Here is a 21,742-nt window from a genome sequence, read left to right as displayed (position 1 = left end):
ATCAACACAGATGACAGACCGGGCCTTCCGGTCTGTCCCCCAGATATCTTCTCCTGTCTTTCTGAGCCACTCTCAGCCCTTCTGCCATGCTCTGCCCTCCTGCAGGTCTGGAGTCACAGATGACAGCGGGGAGTTTAATTGCACTACTGCCATTGGATTCAGAGGCTGACAGTCAGGAAAAAAAAGCCAGAAGACAAAGTCAAGAAATTCAGTCTCCCGTGACCCTTCTGGCAGAGTCCTCATAGTCTTGGGAAGGCCCATTGCCTCGTTAGGAGATACTGACATTCCTCAAAATCTACCCCTATCACTTGCTGACCCCTGAGTCACAGGTAGAGTTAGATCCCAAGTTTGCTTGACGATGAAATACAATGTCTGATACCAGAGAAGATAAAAACATTCGGTCTTATATTTCTGTCTATGTTATATGCATAATTACCAGTTTACACATAAAATTTTAATGTACTGTTTTCATGCATGCATTCATTCACATATCTGAGTGTGTAAAACAACTATACGGTGACAGTTGCTTGTGGATATGTGTACTCCTCTTGGTCATGTGTGAAACAGTTTAAATGGACCAGAATCGATGTTTTAGCCACCCCTGAAGAGTATGCATAATACAGCACATCTAGCACATAGTTTTGCAGTAAATTCTTATAGAAAAAAATGACACTAATGTGAGTTATTATAGCTCTCAACCAGATTCAATTCTAATTATTCTTTTCTTGTCAAGTACTCTTATGAAGAATAATATTAATGATAATACCAAATTCAGTTTGGACAGCATCTTTTAACTTAAACTATTCACTTTAAATATAATTCAGTTAAATCAATCGATCGCGATCACTTAGTTTATATGAACACATGGGTTCGGTTAAGAGTAAAAACTCATCTTGTTATCTGATACGGCTGGAGGCCAGTAGCAGGCACTGGGTAAGCACAGTTCTCTCTGCCCATAATCACTTCCCACTCTGTACTACATGATCAGCCAGGTAGAGCCAAACCATTGCCCCTGCTATGTTCTGGATTTTCTGATACATAAACAGGCTCTTTTTGAAAGCAAAACTCTAACCTTTTCATAAAATCAGAATAGAAATAAGATGTATGTGGCCACAAAAAATTAGCACACTGTTGAATTACCATTCCCACAATGGTAAGCGTGATGTGTGTGAACAAACTTTGAAGTCTGGTGACTTTATATTTAACCTACGTGTGGAAAAGAAATGTTACACGACCAGCCAAGCTATGTAGTGGTATGAGCATTAGTTCTAATTTCACAAATTATTTTTCTTGCAAGTTAATTTTTCTCAGCTATGTGCTTATTTCTAGTAGTTATAGTCAGTCATGTCAATGCATTATTAAAAAGTGCAAGATAATTAGGATATAAACAGATGCATGGTAATAAAACACACTGATGAATCCTTTGCCAAATAAGTTTGTTCTGAATATAAGACAAATAGAAAAACAGAAAGATACTTTATTATGACTCTATAAAATATCAAGAGGCTAAATAATCTTAATTGGGCCATCTTTATACTGCTAATCTCCACCTGAGAATTTCACAGTTTTGAGGGTACAGACTTCTAGTGTTATATATGAAGGCTGATACAAACTTGTGTGTTTTTCTTCATAATTCATAAGCCATACTGAGTAGTTTTGAGAAGGACATATGCATGTTGTATTCCCTGGTATTTTACATGGGCCATCTTTGTCCACTCTCTCTATAATTGAAGGCTGACCTGGAGCTGCATACACATTTTGGGACCACGCTTTTTCTGGGAACTCTGCACCCCCTCTGCCACTCTATCTGGTACTGAGGCTTTAAACAGAGAATTATGAAGCTGTCTTCCACAGTCTTTTTCCAAGTCATGATTTACATTTAAACATCTACTAAAGCCAATCATTTAAAACAGTTAGCTGTTTCAATATAGCAATACTGGAAAAAATGGAATTTTCTGTGGTCGGTTTTAACCTAAAAGAATCATAAGAAGATGTTCTCCATCCTCCTGAATTTCTGCAATATTCCTTTATATCACTGATCACGGCTGAAATATGCTTATAGAGAGCTTTCACTCTGCACCAAGATAAACAGTATATTACACTTATTCCCACTATCTAACACCTTTAAAAAGTGTAGGCACTCAATACACATAATTTTGGAAAAAATGTAAAATTTCACTGTTCACATAGAGAGCTGTTGATTACTTTCTGTGTATTCATAAACCACATATCCTGGTTTGAATGTGCTCCTAGTACAGAAAAAATACTGTCTCACTAAATACGACAAGAGAAAGGATCTTTAGCTTTACATGCTATGAGAACAGCAAGGTACGTACAAAGTGTGTACACCATCAAGACCTCCTTTTCCTGATCAATTTCCTGTAAAGTAAAATAGGAAGACAAATGCTTATCTACACTGTTATTAGGAAGACCAGACTAATGTGACCGTATCACTATAATCTAAAATAAGACAAAGCATTGAGGGGGAATTCAGAGTACAACTGGATGCCCTGTTAATTTCTATGTCAATTTTAAGCAAGGAAAGGAATACAGACAAAATATAAATAGAGAATCCAACCAGGTGATAAAGTCTAAAGTGTCTAAAAGAATTTTGCCATGTTTCAGCTCAGTTACAGAGACTTAAGAGATGACTTCCCTGAGAATCTCAGCTCAGAAGGGACTTATGATGCAGCGCAGTGCAGATCTATCTGTCCAAGCTTCTCCACCATTCCGTGTAAGTTTGACTGGACCATGTACTTTGCACTCATATGTTCGCACAGCCTCTCACTGTGTTTGGAAGTTGGTGGTTGTTATTTCATACATCCTTTGGAATTAATGAATACATTGAGGAAAGTACCAGATAAAGTGACATTGTTATGCTATTAGTGATAACTTGGAAATATAGTTTCTTGACAACTAAAAGCATACAAATTAAAACAAGTAGTGAAATGCATTGACTAAGACTGTGTAGTGGCTAAGGTGATTAAAATTCACTATATTTATAAATAAAATTCATTATATATTCAAGAATTGTTGAAGAATGTAAATTATTTTGCCAACAATACTGTTCTTAAAATTGACAAAGAATATTAATTTTCTTAATTACATAAAATGCACAAATATTTTTGTCTGTAAAATGTATTTTCTATAGAGATTCTTATAAAAATATTTAAATTGAGAAAAATTTTATCCTATGTCATAATAATAGGAACAAAGTTCATAGCTTTAAACATGCCAAGAATGATCGAAAGTGAAAGTGAAAGTCATTCAGTCATGTCCGACTCTTTGCAACCCCAAGGATGTTACATCCATGGGATTCTCCAGGCCAGAATACTGGAATGGGCAGTTGCTCCCTTCACCAAGGGATCTTCCCAACCCAGGGATTGAACTCAGGTCTCCCTCATTGCAGGTGGATTCTTTACCACCTGAGTCATCAGGGGAGCCCAATAATACTGGGGTGAGTAGCCTATCCCTTCTTCAGTGGATCTTGCCAACCCAGGAATCGGACTGGGGTCTCCTGCATTGCAGGCATTCTTTACCAAGCTACCAAGGAAGCCCTCAAGAATGATTAAAAGCATTCAAATACATCAAGTGCTTCATTACCTTAGAAGGGTTTAGATATTTACCAACGAGTAATATCTAAACCGACTAGCACATGAAAAGTAAATAATATAATTGCCTTGGAAACAAGCTATTCAGAGATTTAATTTAGAGCAAAAATTATTTTTGTATGGGCCAAGTTTATCTGTGGTAATGGCCCAGTTGACTTTCACAATTAATAATGACTACAATTATTTGGCAATTAATAATGTCTACATGGCTTCCCTGGGGCTTCCTTGGTGGCTCAGTTGGAAAAGAATCTGCCTGCAATGCAGGAAACCCAGGTTTGATTCCTGGTTCAGGAAGATCCCATGGAGAAAGGAATGGCAACCCATTCCAGTATTTTTGCATGGAAAATCCCATGGACAGAGGTGCCTGGTGGGCTACAATCCATGGGGTCACAAAGAGTCAGACATGACTAAGTAACATTTTCGCTTTTCACGGGGCTTCCCTGGGGGCTCAGTGGTAAAAGAACCCACCTGATGATGCAGGAGACATGGATTTGATCCCTCATCAGGAAGGTCCCCTGGAGAAGGAAATGGCAATCCACTTCGGGATTCTTGCCTGGGAAATTTCATGGAGAGAGGAGCCCGGTGGGCTACAATCCATGGGGTCTCAAAAAATCAGACATGACTTAGCAACTGACCAATAAATAACCAACAGGACATATATATTATTATTCCTTGGGTACACTAAGTAAATGTGTATTTCCTATCTATTTTTCATAGTCTCAAATTTTATCATCATTGTTATTTGTCCAAATTCTGGAAAAAAAAAAAAAAAAACCTTAAAAATGTATTCTTGAAAACAAGCTTGGCATAGTTTGGTGAAGCTGCTAGCTTCATGAAAGTTCCATTTCTCCTTGGTTTCAATAAGAGAATCCCTACTTTTAATAGGCCTTAGTCAGAGGAGCCTGGTGGGCTGCAGTCTATGAGGTTGCAAAGAGTTGGACAAGATTGAGAATGCACGCATGCACTTTTAACAGGACACATGGTGGCCTTGCTGTCTCCATTGCAGCCAGCTGTGGGGCTCTGTTGACCATCTGGTTAATTTTGATATACCCAGAGTTGCCTCTGCAACTCTCTGGTCGTGCCTCCACTCTAGAGATGAGTGGACCCCACATTTAGACTCTCCATCAGCTCAAAGAAAGACAGTTTTGATGAGGGGTGAGGTGGTGCACCAGCTAAGCCCACGTGGGCCTGTTTAGGTGGTCCAGAGCATCTGGACAGAAGAGGACTGGGTGCCTGATGCCACGTTGCTGATAATATTACCCTGAATGCAAAATGAGAGAAAATACAACTTTGTGACATCGCTTTGCAGACAAAGTTTCATATAGTAAAAGCTACCCTTTTTCCAGTAGCCATGCATGCATATGAGAGATGGACGATAAAGGAGGTGGAGGGCCAAAAAATTGATGCTTTCAGATTGTGGTACTGGAGAAGACTCCTGAGGCCCTTGGACTGCAAGGAGATCCAACCAGTCCATCCTAAAGGAAATCAACCCTGAATATTCATTGAACGGACTGATGCTGAAGCTGAAGCTCCAATACTTCGGTCACCTGATGCGAAGAGCCTACTCACCGGAAAAGACGCTGTTGCTGAGAGAGATTGAGGGCAGCAGGGGAAGGGGGTGACAGAATGAGACAGTTGGGTGGCATCACCAATTCAATGGACATGAGTTTGAGCAAACTTCAGGAGATAGTGAAGGACAGGGAAGCCTGGCATGCTGCAGTCCATGGAGTTGCAAAGTCAGAAACAACTTAGCGACTGAACGACAAGAAGTTAAAGTCACTGTGGTCTTTTGCTTCAGTTACAGGTACAAGTTACTGGTACAAGGCTCAAATAATTAAACAAAACAAATATATAAATAAGTGGATAAATAGATTTTCCTGTCAACTATCTATTTTACCTATTTTTTGGTACTCTCTGAGACCTACTAGTGCTTAATCTAGCTTAAATAATTTATAACAGACAATAAGTGCAATGAGCTGCTTAAATCAGGCAGTCTTATTTTGTAAAAGCATCTATGTGCGTTTTTACCCTGTGTTGTATCCCTGAGGCAGCATGCTTCAGAAAAACAGAGAGGATGCTAATGGAAACCTTCCTGTTTGAGTGCATCCGGGTTCTCATGCTCACATTGGATTTGGTTTGATACCCACTCACGTGCACTCAGTCCTAAAGGGAATCAGCACTGAATGTTCATCAGAAGGACTAACGCTGACACTGAGGCGCCAATGCTTTGGCCACCTGATGCAAAGAGCTGACTCATCAGAAAATGAGTCTGACGCTGGGAAGATTGAAGGCGGGAGGAGAAGGGGGAGACAGAAGATGAGTTGGTTGGACGGCATCACCGACTCGATGGACGTGAGTTTGCACAAGCTCTGGGAGATTGTGGAGGACTGGGAAGCCTGGCGTGCTTTGGATCTGACTTTGCGACTGAACAACCACAAGGCCCACATTCTCCTCCTCCGTCCACAGACGGAACTGAGCACTTTCAGGGGCTGTGCTCAGTAGCCCAGCCTCTGTCAACACCCAGGGACACGTCCTGCATCCCCCGGTTGTTCTCACACACAGACACTGGGAATGCCATCCTTACGTGCCCTGACCCTGCACACGGCCAGCGGGGATGCGGCCCACAAGCGCTGAGTGGTCAGAACTGAACAGGCACAGTGCGGCTGAGGAGTCCTCGCGGGACCTGCCCTGCTGACCGGAGTCTTCACCACCTGAGCTCCCAGGCTCCAGATGACCAGCTGTCCAATCCATCTTTTTCTCTGCAACCACTCCTGCTCCATGCCTTGGAATCCACAGGTGGTTTATTAGATTTACATGCTTCCCTTTTGTCTGGTGGCCCTGAACTTACTACTTAGGAGGTTAGATGATACAAAAACAGCTACCGGAGAGGGCTGGCTCCATACAGGCCTTGAGGCCACCATCCTGAACATCAGGACCCCAGACAACAGCAGAGGTCCCTTCAGTTACATGGGACTAGCACAAAGCTACCTTCTCGGCCCAGAAAAACAATAAATCATTCCCCGGGGAGAATCAATTGTTTTCTTCTCTTCAAATATGCTACTTCTGTTTTAACATTTTTTGGTGATATACTAAGCAACTTTTTTTTTTTCCTGAATTTTTTGTTGTGCTTAGAAACACCTCTTCAGTGTGATAACATATTCTTTGTGTGTATGTGTTTACAGATCTTGTAGATCTTAGAACCTGAGCTTTTAATAATCTTTACTAGAAAAGGTTGAATATCTCTCTGAGCCATCAATTACATTCATATTTAATTTTCCCTGAAATTTTGGAAATTTGCCATTTAATATTCTTCAGGGAAAAGCAAGTGTTACAAAACTCATGTAGTAAAGATAGCTGATTTGATGTACTTTCTTTTATTAACTCATGTGAGCTTATGAATTCAACTATCATTTAACTGAGGCATTTACCCAAGGCATTTAACTCATTCAGTTGCTTTACACTTATTACTTTACTCATCATATATGGTACCTGCTATTTCATAGGGTCTCATTCTAAATGTAAAATTTCTCAGGTTTCAACACTTTCTATCTAGATGTTTATGATTTTCCTCCACATAGCTCTTAAAAGATAATTATTTTTTACTAATTCAGATTAATGTAGGCAAAAACCTATGGTTATTCCCATTTTGTCAGTGTAATGAGTATTCCTGGACTCATCACCTTGTGCAAGGATGTGAACTGTCCAAGGTCCAGGTCCAGAGAATTTTCCTTTCTTAATTTTGATGTTTAGTTGAGGAGGTTGTAGAAAACCTAAGGAGGTCAGGCGCTGAGGTATAAGGGAACCGAGCAGCAGATGGATTTGAGGACAGTCCTTGGAAGGTGTAGGTTACTCAGCCTCAATGCAGAGAAGTGGGAGCTCCTATGCTGGTTCACGCCTGGAGAAGCACAGAGGTGGCCTCAAGGTCAGTTCTGAGCACAACTGCCTGAATTCCTTCAATTACACAGGGTTGTTCTGACGACTATCTTGAAATCTCACATGTGTTTCTGTGGAGGTTGAGAACCTCCGTGGCCATCCCCACGTTTTGTATGTTACTGTTTTAGTTTAAAACACTTCGCCCTTATCCTCCCTGGGGCTTAGCGGTAAAGAATCCACTTTCCAATGCAGGAGATGCACGTTTGATTCCTGGGTCAGGAAGATCCCCTGGAGAAGAAAATGGCAATCCACTCCAATATTCTTGCCTGGGAAATCCCATGGACAGAGGAGCCTGGCGGGCTACAGTTCATGGGGTTGCAAAAGAATTGGACACAACTTAGAGATTAAACAACAACAACCAAACAGCTCCTACCTACTGACTAGGAAACACAGTATCATATCCCTATAAAACTTTCCCTCAGATTCACAGAAATTGCTATGTTATTCTTTCAGAGGTCTCATTGGCTGTGTTGTATTAAATAAGAGGAGTATGTGGCTACTTTGTGCATCTGGATCCAAATTTCTGCGGCTGACTTGGAAAGTAAAACTTCACCTCTTTCAGCTTCCTGCAGAGCATGTTGACATTTAAGAGTGTCCTTCTCATCCTGGTTTCAATTTCTGTGTATTACTTGGGGATGAACAGGAGTAGTATTCTTTCAGAAATAATTTACTAAGAGCAAGCAACATACAATTTTATATAACACATTCTATGAGTTCTTCACTTGGCTATCATAATTTTTATGGGCTTTTCACAGTTATTAAACACCATTTTCAAGTATCTCTGAATTATCTCAAAATTAAATGTATTCCACAAAACCCTATGGTGGGGTTTTTAACAGAAATTCAAAGACATAAGAGAAAAATGCTTGCAACCTGGAAGCCCCAAAGGACGCGGGCTTCTTGTATTGGCCTGATAACAAATCTCCTGCCCTTAAGCCAGGAAGAGGCATTCATAGGAATCCTCTTTTCATCAATATCAGAGTGTGTATTTGCTCTGCTTCTTGATACTACCCAAGGCATGGGGCAGGGAGGGGGGTTCTATGGGCTGATTTGCCATCAATATAAACACCGTCACTCACCTGCACGCAGTCTCGTGGGCACTTCACCCCAGACTGTTCCTCTCCTGCAGTCAAAGCACATAAAGATATTTAATCTCATGCTACTTTGTACCTGATGCAGACTTAGGTCAGGCTGCTATAAAATATTACCATAGATAGGGACACTTAAAAAATGCCAATTTATTCCTCACAGTCCTGGAAGCTGGGAGGTCCTACACAGACCTGGCAGAGCTCAGTCTCTGGTGAGCGCTCTCATCCGGACTGCAAGTGATGCCTTCTTCTCTCGCCCTCCTGTGGTAGAAACCGAGATAGAGTCTCCTCAGTCATGAGGACTCCACACTAATGACTTGATCACTTCTCCAAGGCCCTGCCTCCTAGTATGACCACACCGGTGCGTTAGGATTTCAGCCTGTAGGGCCTGAGGGAAAATAAACGTTCAGTCCACAGCTGTTGTTGTTGCTGTCCAGTATCTAAATCACGCCCAAGTCTTTCAGCTGCATGAACTGCAGCACGCCAGGCCTCCCCATCCTTCACCATCTCCTGGTGTTTGCTTAAACTCATGACCATTGAGTTGATGATGCCATCCAACCATCTCATCTTCTGCCACCCTCTTTTCCTCCTGCTCTCAATCTTTCCCAGCATCAGGGTCTTTCCCAACTAGTCGGCTCTTTGCATTGGGTAGCCAGTTTAGGAGCTTCAGCTTCAGCATCAGTCCTTCCAATGAATTTTCAGGATTGATTCCCTTTAGGATTGACTAGTTTGATCTCCTCGCATATTTTTTCTCCTGTTTCAAACTGCGATGAAAGCCCTCTGCAGACTGCCTTCAACTTGTGTGGATCCCAAGATGCGTGTCTCCAGATCACATGTCAACTCATGTTCACAACACATCACAGGATCCAAGTTCATTGATGCCACAATTTTTTTAGCTGTGGATGTAACAGTGGGTTTGCATTGAAAGTATGCTTTTGAGGACAGTTCTCTTTATGCAAAGAGAACTAACGAGCTGACAGCTTAAGCTTGAAAACTCCAATATGTCTGGTCTTCTACTTACCTGTGTTTGTACGAGAGATACAGGTGGTGCACATCAGCCTATAAGGATGCAGCTACCTACGTCAATTTCAAAAGAAATACAGCCATATGAGATACCAAACCATTTGTGTAGCATATTCAGCTATTTTTTTTCCTTTGCAGAGCCCTTATTTCTTCCAGGAGAACCTGATCTTTGCCATGAGAATGCTTTTGTAATTGAAAAGAATGAAAAAGTATGCCTAATATTTCATAGTAGATAAAAACTCCATCCTCTACATGGATCACAGCCTTGTCCTAGCAAACAGGCTTGCTTAAGTCAATGAAGATCTGAGCCAGGGCATGCAGGGCCACCCAAGACATAGTGAAGAGTTCTGACAAAACGTGGTCTACCAGAGGGGGAAATGGCAACCCACTTCAGTACTCTTGCTTCAGGAACCCCATGAACAGTATGAAAGGCAAAAAGATAGACGCTGGAAGATGACCCCCCCCCCCCAATGCAGGTCAGAAGGTGTCCAACACGCTGCTGGGGAAGAGTGGAGGGCAATTACCAACATCTCCAGAAAGAACGGAGTGGCGGGGCCCCTAAAGCAGAAACAATGCTCAGCTGTGGACGTGTCTGGTGGTAAAAGTAAAGCTCGGTACTGTAAACAACAATATTGCATAGGAACTTGGAATTTTAGGTCCGTGAATCAAGGTAAATTGAGTGTGGTGAAGCAAGAGACGGAAAGAGTGAACATCCACATCTTAGGAACCAGTGAGCTGAAATGATGGTCAGTGGTGACAGTAATACAGTTTACAAAAGAGTGGGAGAGAAGGGCAGAATCCACTGAACAGAGACATTGAAGAGAGGTCAGAGACGAGCAGCTGAAGTGTGGGCGGCTGGGGTGAGGGTGCTTCTCTTCTAGGTGATGGAGCTGAATTCTTCCCCAGTGAGATATGGGTTAGAATTAGTTCGTGTTTTGAAATAATAGATTCTTTAAAGGATAACAGGTAGTTTTTTAAAAAAATGTGGCAATATCTTGGCTATGTGACTGCTGTTAACATCACCTGGAGTAAGTATGGTTGACTTATGTATCCCCATCACACCCCATAAAGGATGTGATAAGAAGAGATATTTTCACCTCGGTGGTATTCTTCCCCAAAAGATATAACTGCAGTATATTCTTATAAAAAATTCTGCTCATCTTTAAAGACTCTAGACAAATGAGAACAAATTAAGAGAAGAAATAATATATGTTAGACCAGAATTCAGTGAAATAAAATACAGGAAAACAGCTTTTCAAAAATCAATCATGTCAAAATAGTTAGAAGATCAATAAATAAACCTTGGCATACAGATAAAACAGGGAAGGAAAAAGTAACAATGTATGGAATAAGAAAGCTATATTATTATAGATACTACATTTTTGAAAGATAAACATGTATACTATGAATACTTTATGGTCATAAAGTCAACAGTTTATATAATCTGGACAAATTCCTTAAAAGAAGATTAACCAAAAATCATTCATGAAGAAAGTGAAAAACATGAGAAAACTTGTATCTACTTTAAAAATAAAATTTTAGTTATATACCTTTACACAAAGAAAACTCTAGGACCACATGAGTTTACTGCAGAGTTTTATTAAATATTTAATATTTTGCAGTGTTTCATAATATTGTTAATGGTTGCTAATATTTAAGAAACAATACCAATTCTGTACACACATGCAAAAGGAGAGAATATTTCCTAACTCTTTTTAGATTATAAACACACATATAGATTATAAACACATATAGATTATATGGGCTTACAGGTGGCTCTAGTGGTAAAGAACCTGCCTGCAAGTGCAGGAGTCTTAAAAGAGGCTGGTTTGACCTCTGGTTTGGGAAGATTCCCTGGAGGAGGAAACGGCCACCCACTCCAGTATTCTTTCCCAGAGAATTCCATGGACAGAGGAGCCTGGCAGGCGACATACCATGGGGTCACAAAGAGTTGGACACAACTGAAGCGACTTAGCACAACACACACATACACAGATACCCAGGAAAGACATTACAGGAAAATACTTGTTCTGAAATTCAGAGATAAATGTTGCATTTGATATCTATTTAAAAGGAGTCCTCTATATTTTCAAGCCTATAAATTGTCATATATTTATGGGTTTATTATGGCTTATTTTATATACATTTTAAAGAATGTCTATTAATAATGTGATCTATAAACTTTAATATCAAATCTGAAAATAATATTAGCTCTAGTTAAACATTTAAAAAATATCAAGTGGCAAAATATTAATAGCTTTCTCTGGCTAGTGAGATCTGGGCATTTTTGTTCATCTTCACAACAAAAAATAATGTTAAAGTAACTACTTTACTTATGAATTACATCCATTTAATATAGAGCTCTACAGAGGATGCACACACATACCCACACACACACAAATCATTAGCACGTCAAGAGAAGTAAGAAATACGAAAACATTAGGACTCATGCTTATGCAGCTTAAAATTTAGCAGAGTTTAGGAAATAAGTACATCCTAGTTGATTATCCAATTTAAAGCTAAATAAGAGCTCCAGATAAAGCACTCTTGGGGTTTAACTGAACCCCATAGGAAAAGGAACATTTGGTAGGAAAGATTTTGAAAAGGCTTTTTGTAGGTGATAGCATTTGATGAGCCTCTTAAAGACTCTATAAAATTTTGATGTGCAAAAATGGGATTAAGAGCATTCCGAGCAGTTAAAGATCATGTGGAAAAGCACAACTGTGGGAAATAAGGAATGCATTAAGAACAGCTGAGTAATGTCCCCATAGGGAAGTCGTGTATCACAATGTGTCATACACAAAATCGGTGGTCATTTTGTGAGTGACCTTGGTGGCCAGAAAGAGAAAATTGCACTCACTCTGGTCGGCACTGGAGAGAGTTTAAATGCATTAGAACAGATAAAAGGAATCTGTCATTTGCCTACCTGTTACATGTCGGGATGTTCCTTTGGGTTTACCTGCAGATGGAGTCTGAAGCAAGGGTTTGTGTGCGTGTAGTTTATTTGAGAGGAGGCAAGTGGTGGCCAGTGGTCAAGAGCCTGCCTGCCAATGCAGGAGACCTAAGAAACGTGGGTTTGATCCCTGGCTTGGGAAGACCCCCTGGAGGCGGGCCTGGCGACCCACTCCAGTATTCTTAGCAGGAGAATCCCATGGACAGAGGAGCCCGGCAGGCTACTGTACGTGGCGTCACAAAGAGTTGGACACGACTGAAGTGACTTAGCACGTGCACCCGGAGGACAGTGTGGGGGTGCAGCCTGAGACAGAGAGGGAAGAAAGGGTGAATATGAGCGTGACTGTGGTACTGAGTGATTTCTGGAATGCACACAGAACGCTTCCCAGGCTGTGTGCCTGGAGGAAGTGAGGATGGGGCAGCTAGCCACTGGCGCTCTGACACACGGTTTAGGGGCGTTAACTAACTCACCCACAGTTCCAGGGAAGTTGCTTGTGTGCAAAGCGTTCAGAGGTGCCGCTTTTCCTGGGACAGATGACAGAAATTCATCTGGTGCCTAGAATGGATGTTTTCTTCTTGAGTCTGAGAACCTAAGGAATGTTCTATCATGGTTGTGAGTGAAAATGGAAGTGGGTTGAGGGTGGTGATCTCCACCTAAGGTTTTACAGAATTTATCTCATTTGATGCTTACCTTGTGAAATAAGCATTATTTCAACTTACACTGAATATTTTAGGTTATCCAAGTCAAAGCAACCTTTTAGGCTCACTATATAGCTCTCACTGAAAACACCCTAAATTCTCACCAGTACTTAAAAACATCATTTTATTTTATATCTTTTCATTTACAATGCCAGTATTTAAAACATCCTTCTACACCCAGGAGGAGATCCTTTGTTTCATTTTTTTTTCATTTATTTTTATTAGTTGGAGGCTAATTACTTTATAATATTGTAGTGGTTTTTGTCATACATTGACATGAATCAGCCATGGAGTTACAAAAATGCCATAAAAGCTATTACAATGCCTGGCTTATAATGCTCAGTATCTTTGCCTTCTAGCATAAACCCTGCCAAATTTGCACATTGGTGATATTTTAAAAGAAAAATTAAGTGTGACCTGAGCTATAGGTGCTGTAGTTTCTATTCACAGATTTTTTGGTAAATGCACCACCTTCTTGATTAATTAGTAGTTGAGATAATCATAATTAAAATGCACTTTAAGGACTGAAGTATTATTAATTTTGTCTTGATCTGATTAATATTTTACTCCGTTCTTCTGGTGTGATAATATTATATCCTTTATATTTGCACTCATCTCGTTCTGCTTTTTCTACGACTACTAACATCCTTTTTCTTTAGCTCTGGATGTTTATGCCATTGAAATATTTTATTCTATTCCTAGGAACATGTATATAACAGGGTAAGATAGTAAAACACTAATGGCAGAACACAGCAAATAGCATATTCTTACCTTTCCTGATCTTTCTATACTGCAAGTATTCTATGGCAGCAGCAGAGATCTTTATCTGCAAAGTCTTCACATGCATTTTTGTTAATGGCATAAGTCGTTTCCAATGAGAATTTCCTAGTGAGTGTTTATCTCCAGCAAAATAATACTTACAAAGTAATATTTCCAATAAAATAAGTGTACTATGAAGACTACAGGAAGAAATCAATATAAAGCAAAATCAGTAAAGTTCATCTTGCATCTCTGGGATGTTATTTTTATCTATTCCTACTTTTTGACTCACAGTTAAAAGTATTGTATTTACCACCTCTTATAAGCATACCATATCAGAATTGGGGGATAATTTATGTGTCCAATTAGATAATTAATTTCTCATTACAAATGCACTTTCTTATGACAGTGTTTATTAGAAAATTGTCTGTGATGCCATCAGAAGCATAGTCCTTTTACTTGAACCCTGTAATTGTGAATTTTTCTGACTACATTGGTCTGATAACCAAGGCATTGCACTTGGTTGAGAGTCTGGTTTTAGGAAGAAAAACTATTTCAAATTGTTAGCAAATAAATTTATTGGATTCACTACAAAAGAAAGTAGTTCTGAAAAAACAGTGCAAATATAAAAATTTGGGTTTTCCTGATGGCTTAGCAGATAAAGAATCTGCTTGCCAATGCAAGAGATACAGGAAATGGGGATTTGATCCTGGGATCAGGAAGACCGCCTGGAGCAGGAAATGGCAACTCACTCTAGTATTCTTGCCTGCGAAATCCCTTGGACAGAGGATCTTGGTGGGCTACAGTCCATGGGGTTTCAAAGAGTCAAACATGACTGAGTGACTAAGCACATAAAAGCTCATGCTAATATTTTTACCAGTCTATTCACTGGAATGAGAAGAGCTGATGGAACATTTACAGTACTAATGAGACCTTTGCAAGCACTGAGTATCTATATTGGTTCAAATCTTATGGAACATTTGATCCTGTGTCCTAAATTAATCCAAATCAAAGGTATTTTCCATGTAGTCCCAGACTCCTCTGCTCGACACGTTCTACCTCCAGCCTCATCCAGCTGCCTCCAGTTTCAACCAGACTCTCCCAGTAGCCTTCTTCCTGAAGACTGACTCCAAGTTCCCTCCCCCTCTGTCCATCCTTAATGGCATTTCCAGGATCATCATTTTAAAGCACAAGGACAACTTGCCACTTCCTTCTTCGAATCCTGCAATGGAACCTCATTATCTAGCAGTGTGGAAACAAATTTCTCAGTGTGGCATGTCCCGGCCTCTCCTGGGATGGCCTCAGCTTCCTGTTCTAATAGCATGAAGTGATCAGCCTGGACCCCAGAGAGAAACACCCACATCAGAGCCCTAGTTCTGTCACTTATAGGACTGGGAATCTATTTATTTTGGATTGTATATTTGTGTCCCTCAGTTCATATGTTAAAACCCTAATATCCAATGTGATGGCACTTGGGAGTGGGGTTCTTTTGAGGGGTAACGAGGTCATAATGGTGAAGCCTTCATCATCGGATTAGCACCTGCTATGGCACTAATGAATATTTGAATGCTATGAATAGCTAATGAATGCCATGAATGCCCAAAATATTAATGTTGAAGTTTTGATCTCGAAGATGACAGTGTTGGAAGGTGGGGCTTTTGGGGTGATGAGATCAAGACAGAAAAGGACCCACAGAACCCCTTAGCTCCTTTCACCATGTGATGGTACAGCTAGAAGACCACATCCATGAACCAGGAAGCATGTCCTCACCAGACACTGAATCTGTCATGCCATTATCTTGGACATTCCAGCCTTCGGAACTGTGAGGAATAAATATTTCTCTTATGCCATCTGATCTATGACATTTCAATAGCAGCCCTTTTTTACTGATAATGGCATATTAAAATTATATATTAAAGCAATAATAAATGGTGAAAGTGACAAGAAACAAGAGTCTAGATGTGTGTCAAACTATTAAATAATGTTAGCGAATTATGAACCACATGCATGTTCTTTTAGTTTCCTAAATACTCTGAAAAATGTATTATTTTTCACACAAAGCTACCTGTGAGTTTTAACACATTCCATACTTTCCTTTAGGAAAGGAAAAAAAAAAAAGCTTCTTCTGTCCTTACATAGAAAAACAAATGAGGATGGCTCAACCCCATGGAATTCCTATGATTTAACAAATGTATCTGAACATAAGGTTTGCACTCCCACAAGGACTGAAATCAGCACAGAAAGGTATTCCCATACGGTTTGTTATAGGAAGCTTCCTTCCGAGTTACATTAATTATTCTACAAGCTGAGAAAACATATTGGCAACTAACTCTACCAAGCAGGCTGTACAAGTCGAAAGAAATAGTTTGTTCTACGGGAAGGGATACAAATGGTTACGTATCACAAATCCCCATTCTGAACATTTGTATGAGATATGTTAACATATAAAAAATGATTCATGCATTTGTCCTCTACCATATGGAGAGAAAGAATATAACTGTCTTTGAGAATTCTGGTGTTTGTATTTATATTAAGAACCAGGTTGCTGAGTATCCGTTTGCAAGTCATTTAATCTCTCAGAGTATTTTAACAATGACTTTTGCTAACACAGGAATCATGCAGTTTTCCTGTGGCTTCTGCACTAGTTTCCCAGGGATGCCATAATAAACTACCAAAACTTGGTGGCTTCAAACAATGGAAATTTGTTGTTGCTGTTCAGTTGCTAAGTCCTGTCCAACTCCTGGTAACCCCATGGACTGCAGCATACCAGGCTTCCCTATCCTTCACCATCTCCCGCAGCTTGCTCAAACTCATGTCCATTGAGTCAGTGATGTCATCCAACCATCTCTCATCCTCTGTCCCCCCTTCTTCTCTTGCCCTCAGTCTTTCTCAGAATCTTTTATTATATCATAAATCCAGAGGGTGGAAGTCCAGAATCAAGGTGTCACAGAGCCACACTCTCTGTGTCGGTTCCAGTGGGGAATTTATTCCCTGCCTCTGCCAGCTTCTGGTAGCTCCAGGTACCTTGGGTTGTGGCCACATCACTTCACCTCTGTGTCTTCACATCGCCTTCTCCTCTGCGTCAAATCCCCTTCCGCTTCACTTTAATGAGGACACCAACTGTTGGACTTAGGGTCCTCCTGGATAACCTAAGCTTCTCCTATCAGCATTCTTATTTTAGTCATATATTTTGCCATATGAAGTAATAGCCACAGGTTCAGGATATGGACATGTATTTCTGAACCATCATTCATAAATGTTAGTTCTTACTCAACAAATACAGTGTGTGAAAGCATAAATGGTACAGTGTTTGAGAAGATGTTCTGTTTTTCTGATACAGTTGCTTTAAGGAAATGTTCGCTTTAAATTGAAAATAAATAAGCAAGCAAACCAAATCTTTCCCTGGGATTTCACCAAACTAGGATGGTGTTCTCAAAATCTTGTAAAAGTGAAAATGTGAGGCTCTGTGCCCTTTTCTTCCCAGCAGTGGAGTTCCAGTTCTATTTATAACAAATTGATTTATTTAAAATGAAGCCTGAAGTGATCTCTTGTTTTTCTTCTCTTTTCCTAGCTTTCAAATATAGATTCTTGGCTGATTTTTTTCCTTTAGTGAAGGAATAGATCTTAAAGGAAAAAATCATGAAGGTTCAGACCATCATGGTAGCCTTAATATACATTCAAGTCTGCCCCCCGTGGGGCTCTTGGATCACAGTTAAGGTGACTATACCTTGGTGCAATGTGTGGTCAGTTTGGGAATTTAAATTTCACTCTTCTTTTTGGCACACACATTAATGTGTCTATAGACACAGATTGCCCATTCTATTTATAGAATTGAAGCCCTCCAGCTCCTCTCGAATTGTTATAATACTTTTTCCATAAACAAATACCATAGGGTAGGGCTGTCATAGGACTCAATATAGACATCTGTTGGCTTGAAAATAAACATGATGACATTGAGGCGTGTATATAAGGCAGTAATTGTAGATAGATTTGTTTTCCAAATTTGAAATTTTCCCAGAGGGTTTTCTGTAGTGTTTCAAGTTATTATAGATTAGTCAATGCAGTCGAGAACAGAAGTTAAAAAAAAAGAAACTCTCAGAATAAGTATAAATGAATATTCAAGAAAGATGATATGTGTTTCCTACTATTTGCAAATAATCTAAAAAATACAGTATATGAATTTATGTCTTTTTCTAACTATGAAACACTTTCTTGTATCAATTATATACAATTAAATATCTATGTGAGTGAAGAGCTAATTTTATTGCATTTTCTGCCTTTACATATTCTATGCCTTAGAATACTATTTCCTCTTTGAATATCTCTTCTGAAGTAATTCTTACAACAAATATCTTTCAACTCTAAAATGGGGATCTGTAATCTGTTTTTCTCATCACACACATTAAAGTTACAAGAATTAATGCAACACTCAAGAAACTACTGGCTACATAACAAAGTTCCAAAAAAGGGATGATTTCATTATTTTCATTCCCTGGAATAATTCTGAGCTGTTTAGAAAGCCAATTCACCTTTTTAAAAAAGTGCTTTACTTCAAAAACAGGAACATTTTAGCACTTAAGAAGAAAGGCAATACAAACACATCTTTGAGTACCCAGGGTTTTAGATTACATTTCAACATTCTCAGTATTTATAACATCACAATATTCTCTCACATTCCAGCTGATACTGGTATCATAAATAGGAACGGTTACCAACAGGGACGTTGAGTCACGATAGAATGACCTTTCCAGGTTTACACAATTGTCAGTTTACACAGCTGTCTGTTGATCTGGGGATTGAAGGTGATGCCAGTGGACACACCGCTTCCTTTCTCCAGGCTGCAATGCCGTTTTCCCCGAACTCACAGTTTCTGTAATGCTCAGTGTGGTGTCTTTTCTACATTGAATTCTGAAAAATGAATCAGCACTGATTTAGAAAGCTCATGACTCTTGCTTCAAAACAGAAATTTCATATTTGTCATCTATAACAATATCTTTGGTGTTTTCTAAGCTTAGCAGAACATTATATGAAATTTTGTAAAAATATTTATATATTGGTCTAAGTATATATATATATGACAAAAGTCTTTAATAGAAAAACATTTGGTTTAATATTTTCATAAACTTCTGAAATAATTTTATGTGAGCATTAAAATTATTAAGCAATTATTTATATGCTATTTCTAAGAGATGACTTTCCATAACATTTAAATTATCTCTTCCTCACCCTTTATTATGGACAGGAAGTCCTGACATTGTACAGGAGACAGGGATTAAGACCATCCCCAAGAAAAAGAAATGCAAAAAAGAAAAATAGCTGTCTGAGGAGGTCTTACAAATAGCTGTGAAATAAAGAGAAGTGAAAAGCAAAGGAGAAAGGGAAAGATATTCCCATTTGAATGCAGAGTGCCAAAGAATAGCAAGGAGAGATAAGAAAGCCTTCCTCAGCTATCAGTGCAAAGAAATAGAGGAAAACAATAGAATGGGAAAGACGAGAGATCTCTTCAAGAAAATTAGAGGTACCAAGGGAACATTGCATGCAAAGATGGGTTCGATAAAGGACAGAAATGGTATGGACCTAACAGAAGCAGAAGATATTAAGAGAAGGTGGCAAGAATACACAGAAGAACAGTACAAAAAAGATCTTCATGACCCAGATAATCAGGATGGTGTGATCACTTACACTCACCTAGAGCCAGACATCCTGGAATGTGAAGTCAAATGGGCCTTAGAAAGCATCACTACGAACAAAGCTAGTGGAGATGATGGAATTCCAGTTGAGCTATTTCAAATCCTGAAAGATGATGCTGGGAAAGTGCTGCACTCAATATGCCAGCAAATTTGGAAAACTCAGCAGTGGCCACAGGGACTGGAAAAGGTCAGTTTTCATTCCAATCCCTAAGAAAGGCAATGCCAAAGAATGCTCAAACTACCGCACAATTTCACTCATCTCACACGATAGTAAAGTAATGCTCAAAATTCTCCAAGCCAGGATTCAGCAACACATGAACCGTGAACTTCCAGATGTTCAAGCTATACTTAGAAAATGCAGAGGAACCAGAGATCAAATTGCCAACATCCACTGGATCATCAAAAAAGCAAGAGAGTTCCAGAAAAACATCTATTTCTGCTTTATTGACTATGCCAAAGCCTTTGACTTTGTGGATCACAGCAAAATGTGGAAAATTCTGAAAGAGATGGGAATACCAGACCACCTGACCTGCCTTTTGAGAAACCTGTATGCAGGTCAGGAAGCAACAGTTAGAACTGGATGTGGAACAATAGACTGGTTCCAAATAGGAAAAGGAGTACGTCAAGGCTGTATATTGTCACCCTGCTTATTTAACTTATATGCAGAGTACATCATGAGAAACGCTGGATTGGAAGAAGCTCAAGCTGGTATCAAGATTGCCGGGAGAAATATCAATAACCTCAGATATGCTGATGACACCACCCTTATGGCAGAAGGTGAAGAGGAACTAAAAAGCCTCTTGATGAAATTGAAAGAGAGTGAAAAAGTTGGCTTAAAACTTGACATTCAGAAAACTAAGATCATGGAATCTGGTCCCATCACTTCATAGAAAATAGATGGGGAAACAGTAGAAACAGTGGTTGACTTTATTTTTGGGGGCTCCAAAATCACTGCAGATGGTGATTGCAGCCATGAAATTAAAAGATGCTTACTGCTTGGAAGGAAAGTTATGACCAACCTAGATAGCCTATTAAAAAGTAGAGACATTACTTTGTCAACAAAGGTCCATCTGGTTAAAGCTATGGTTTTTCCAGAAGTCATGTACGGATGTGAGAGTTGGACTATAAAAAAAAACTGAGCGCCAAAGCATTGATGCTTTTGAACTGTGGTATTGGAGAAGACTCTTGAGAGACCCTTGGACTGAAGGAAATTCAGCCAGTCCATCCTTAAGGACATCAGTCCTGGATGTTCATTGGAAGGACTGATGTTGAAGCTGATACTGCACTACTTTGGCCACCTGATGTAAAGAGCTGACTCATTGGAAAAGACCCTGATGCTGGGAGGGATTGGGGGCAGGAGGAGAAGGGGATGACAGAGGATGAGATGGCTGGATGGCATCGCTGACTCAATGGACATGAGTTTGGGTGGACTCTGGGAGTTGGTGATGGACAGGGAGGCCTGGCATACTGCGGTTCATGGGGTCGCGAAGGGTCAGACATGACTGAGTGACTGAAGTGAACTGAACAGCCTTTATCGCATTGGAAAATCATTCACATTGCTTATCTTCTCTTTCCCACTAAAAAGAAAAATGTTGGGAGCTAGGAATATATTGATTTTATTTCTGTATATCCAACATTTGGTACTTTGCATGTAGCACAGAACACATTGCAGATATTTTTTAAAAAATCTCAAATGAAGACAAATACATCATTAGCTTCCATGGAAAAAGATTATAACATTATCTCATTTCATAAATGTATAATAAGAAATCTTGTCTTTTTGTCTTCAAATATGAACAATTTGTCTTCTTGCTCTTTAGGAAAAAACGATAACAGAAAAGTAGCATTCAAAGCGCTTCTAAATTTGTCTATCTAATCAGCCCTCATTTCAATTTGAGGGAAGAGAAGCTCTATGTTATTAAGTGACCTTTTCAGGTATCTGATTAGTGACACAGAGAGGAACATCTACTTATTCTTTGCTCTGTAT

This window comes from Odocoileus virginianus, chromosome 22 (genome assembly GCF_023699985.2).
Source record: "Odocoileus virginianus isolate 20LAN1187 ecotype Illinois chromosome 22, Ovbor_1.2, whole genome shotgun sequence".
In the NCBI taxonomy this organism is placed as follows: domain Eukaryota; kingdom Metazoa; phylum Chordata; class Mammalia; order Artiodactyla; family Cervidae; genus Odocoileus; species Odocoileus virginianus.
Note: the sequence above shows the minus strand (reverse complement) of the source record.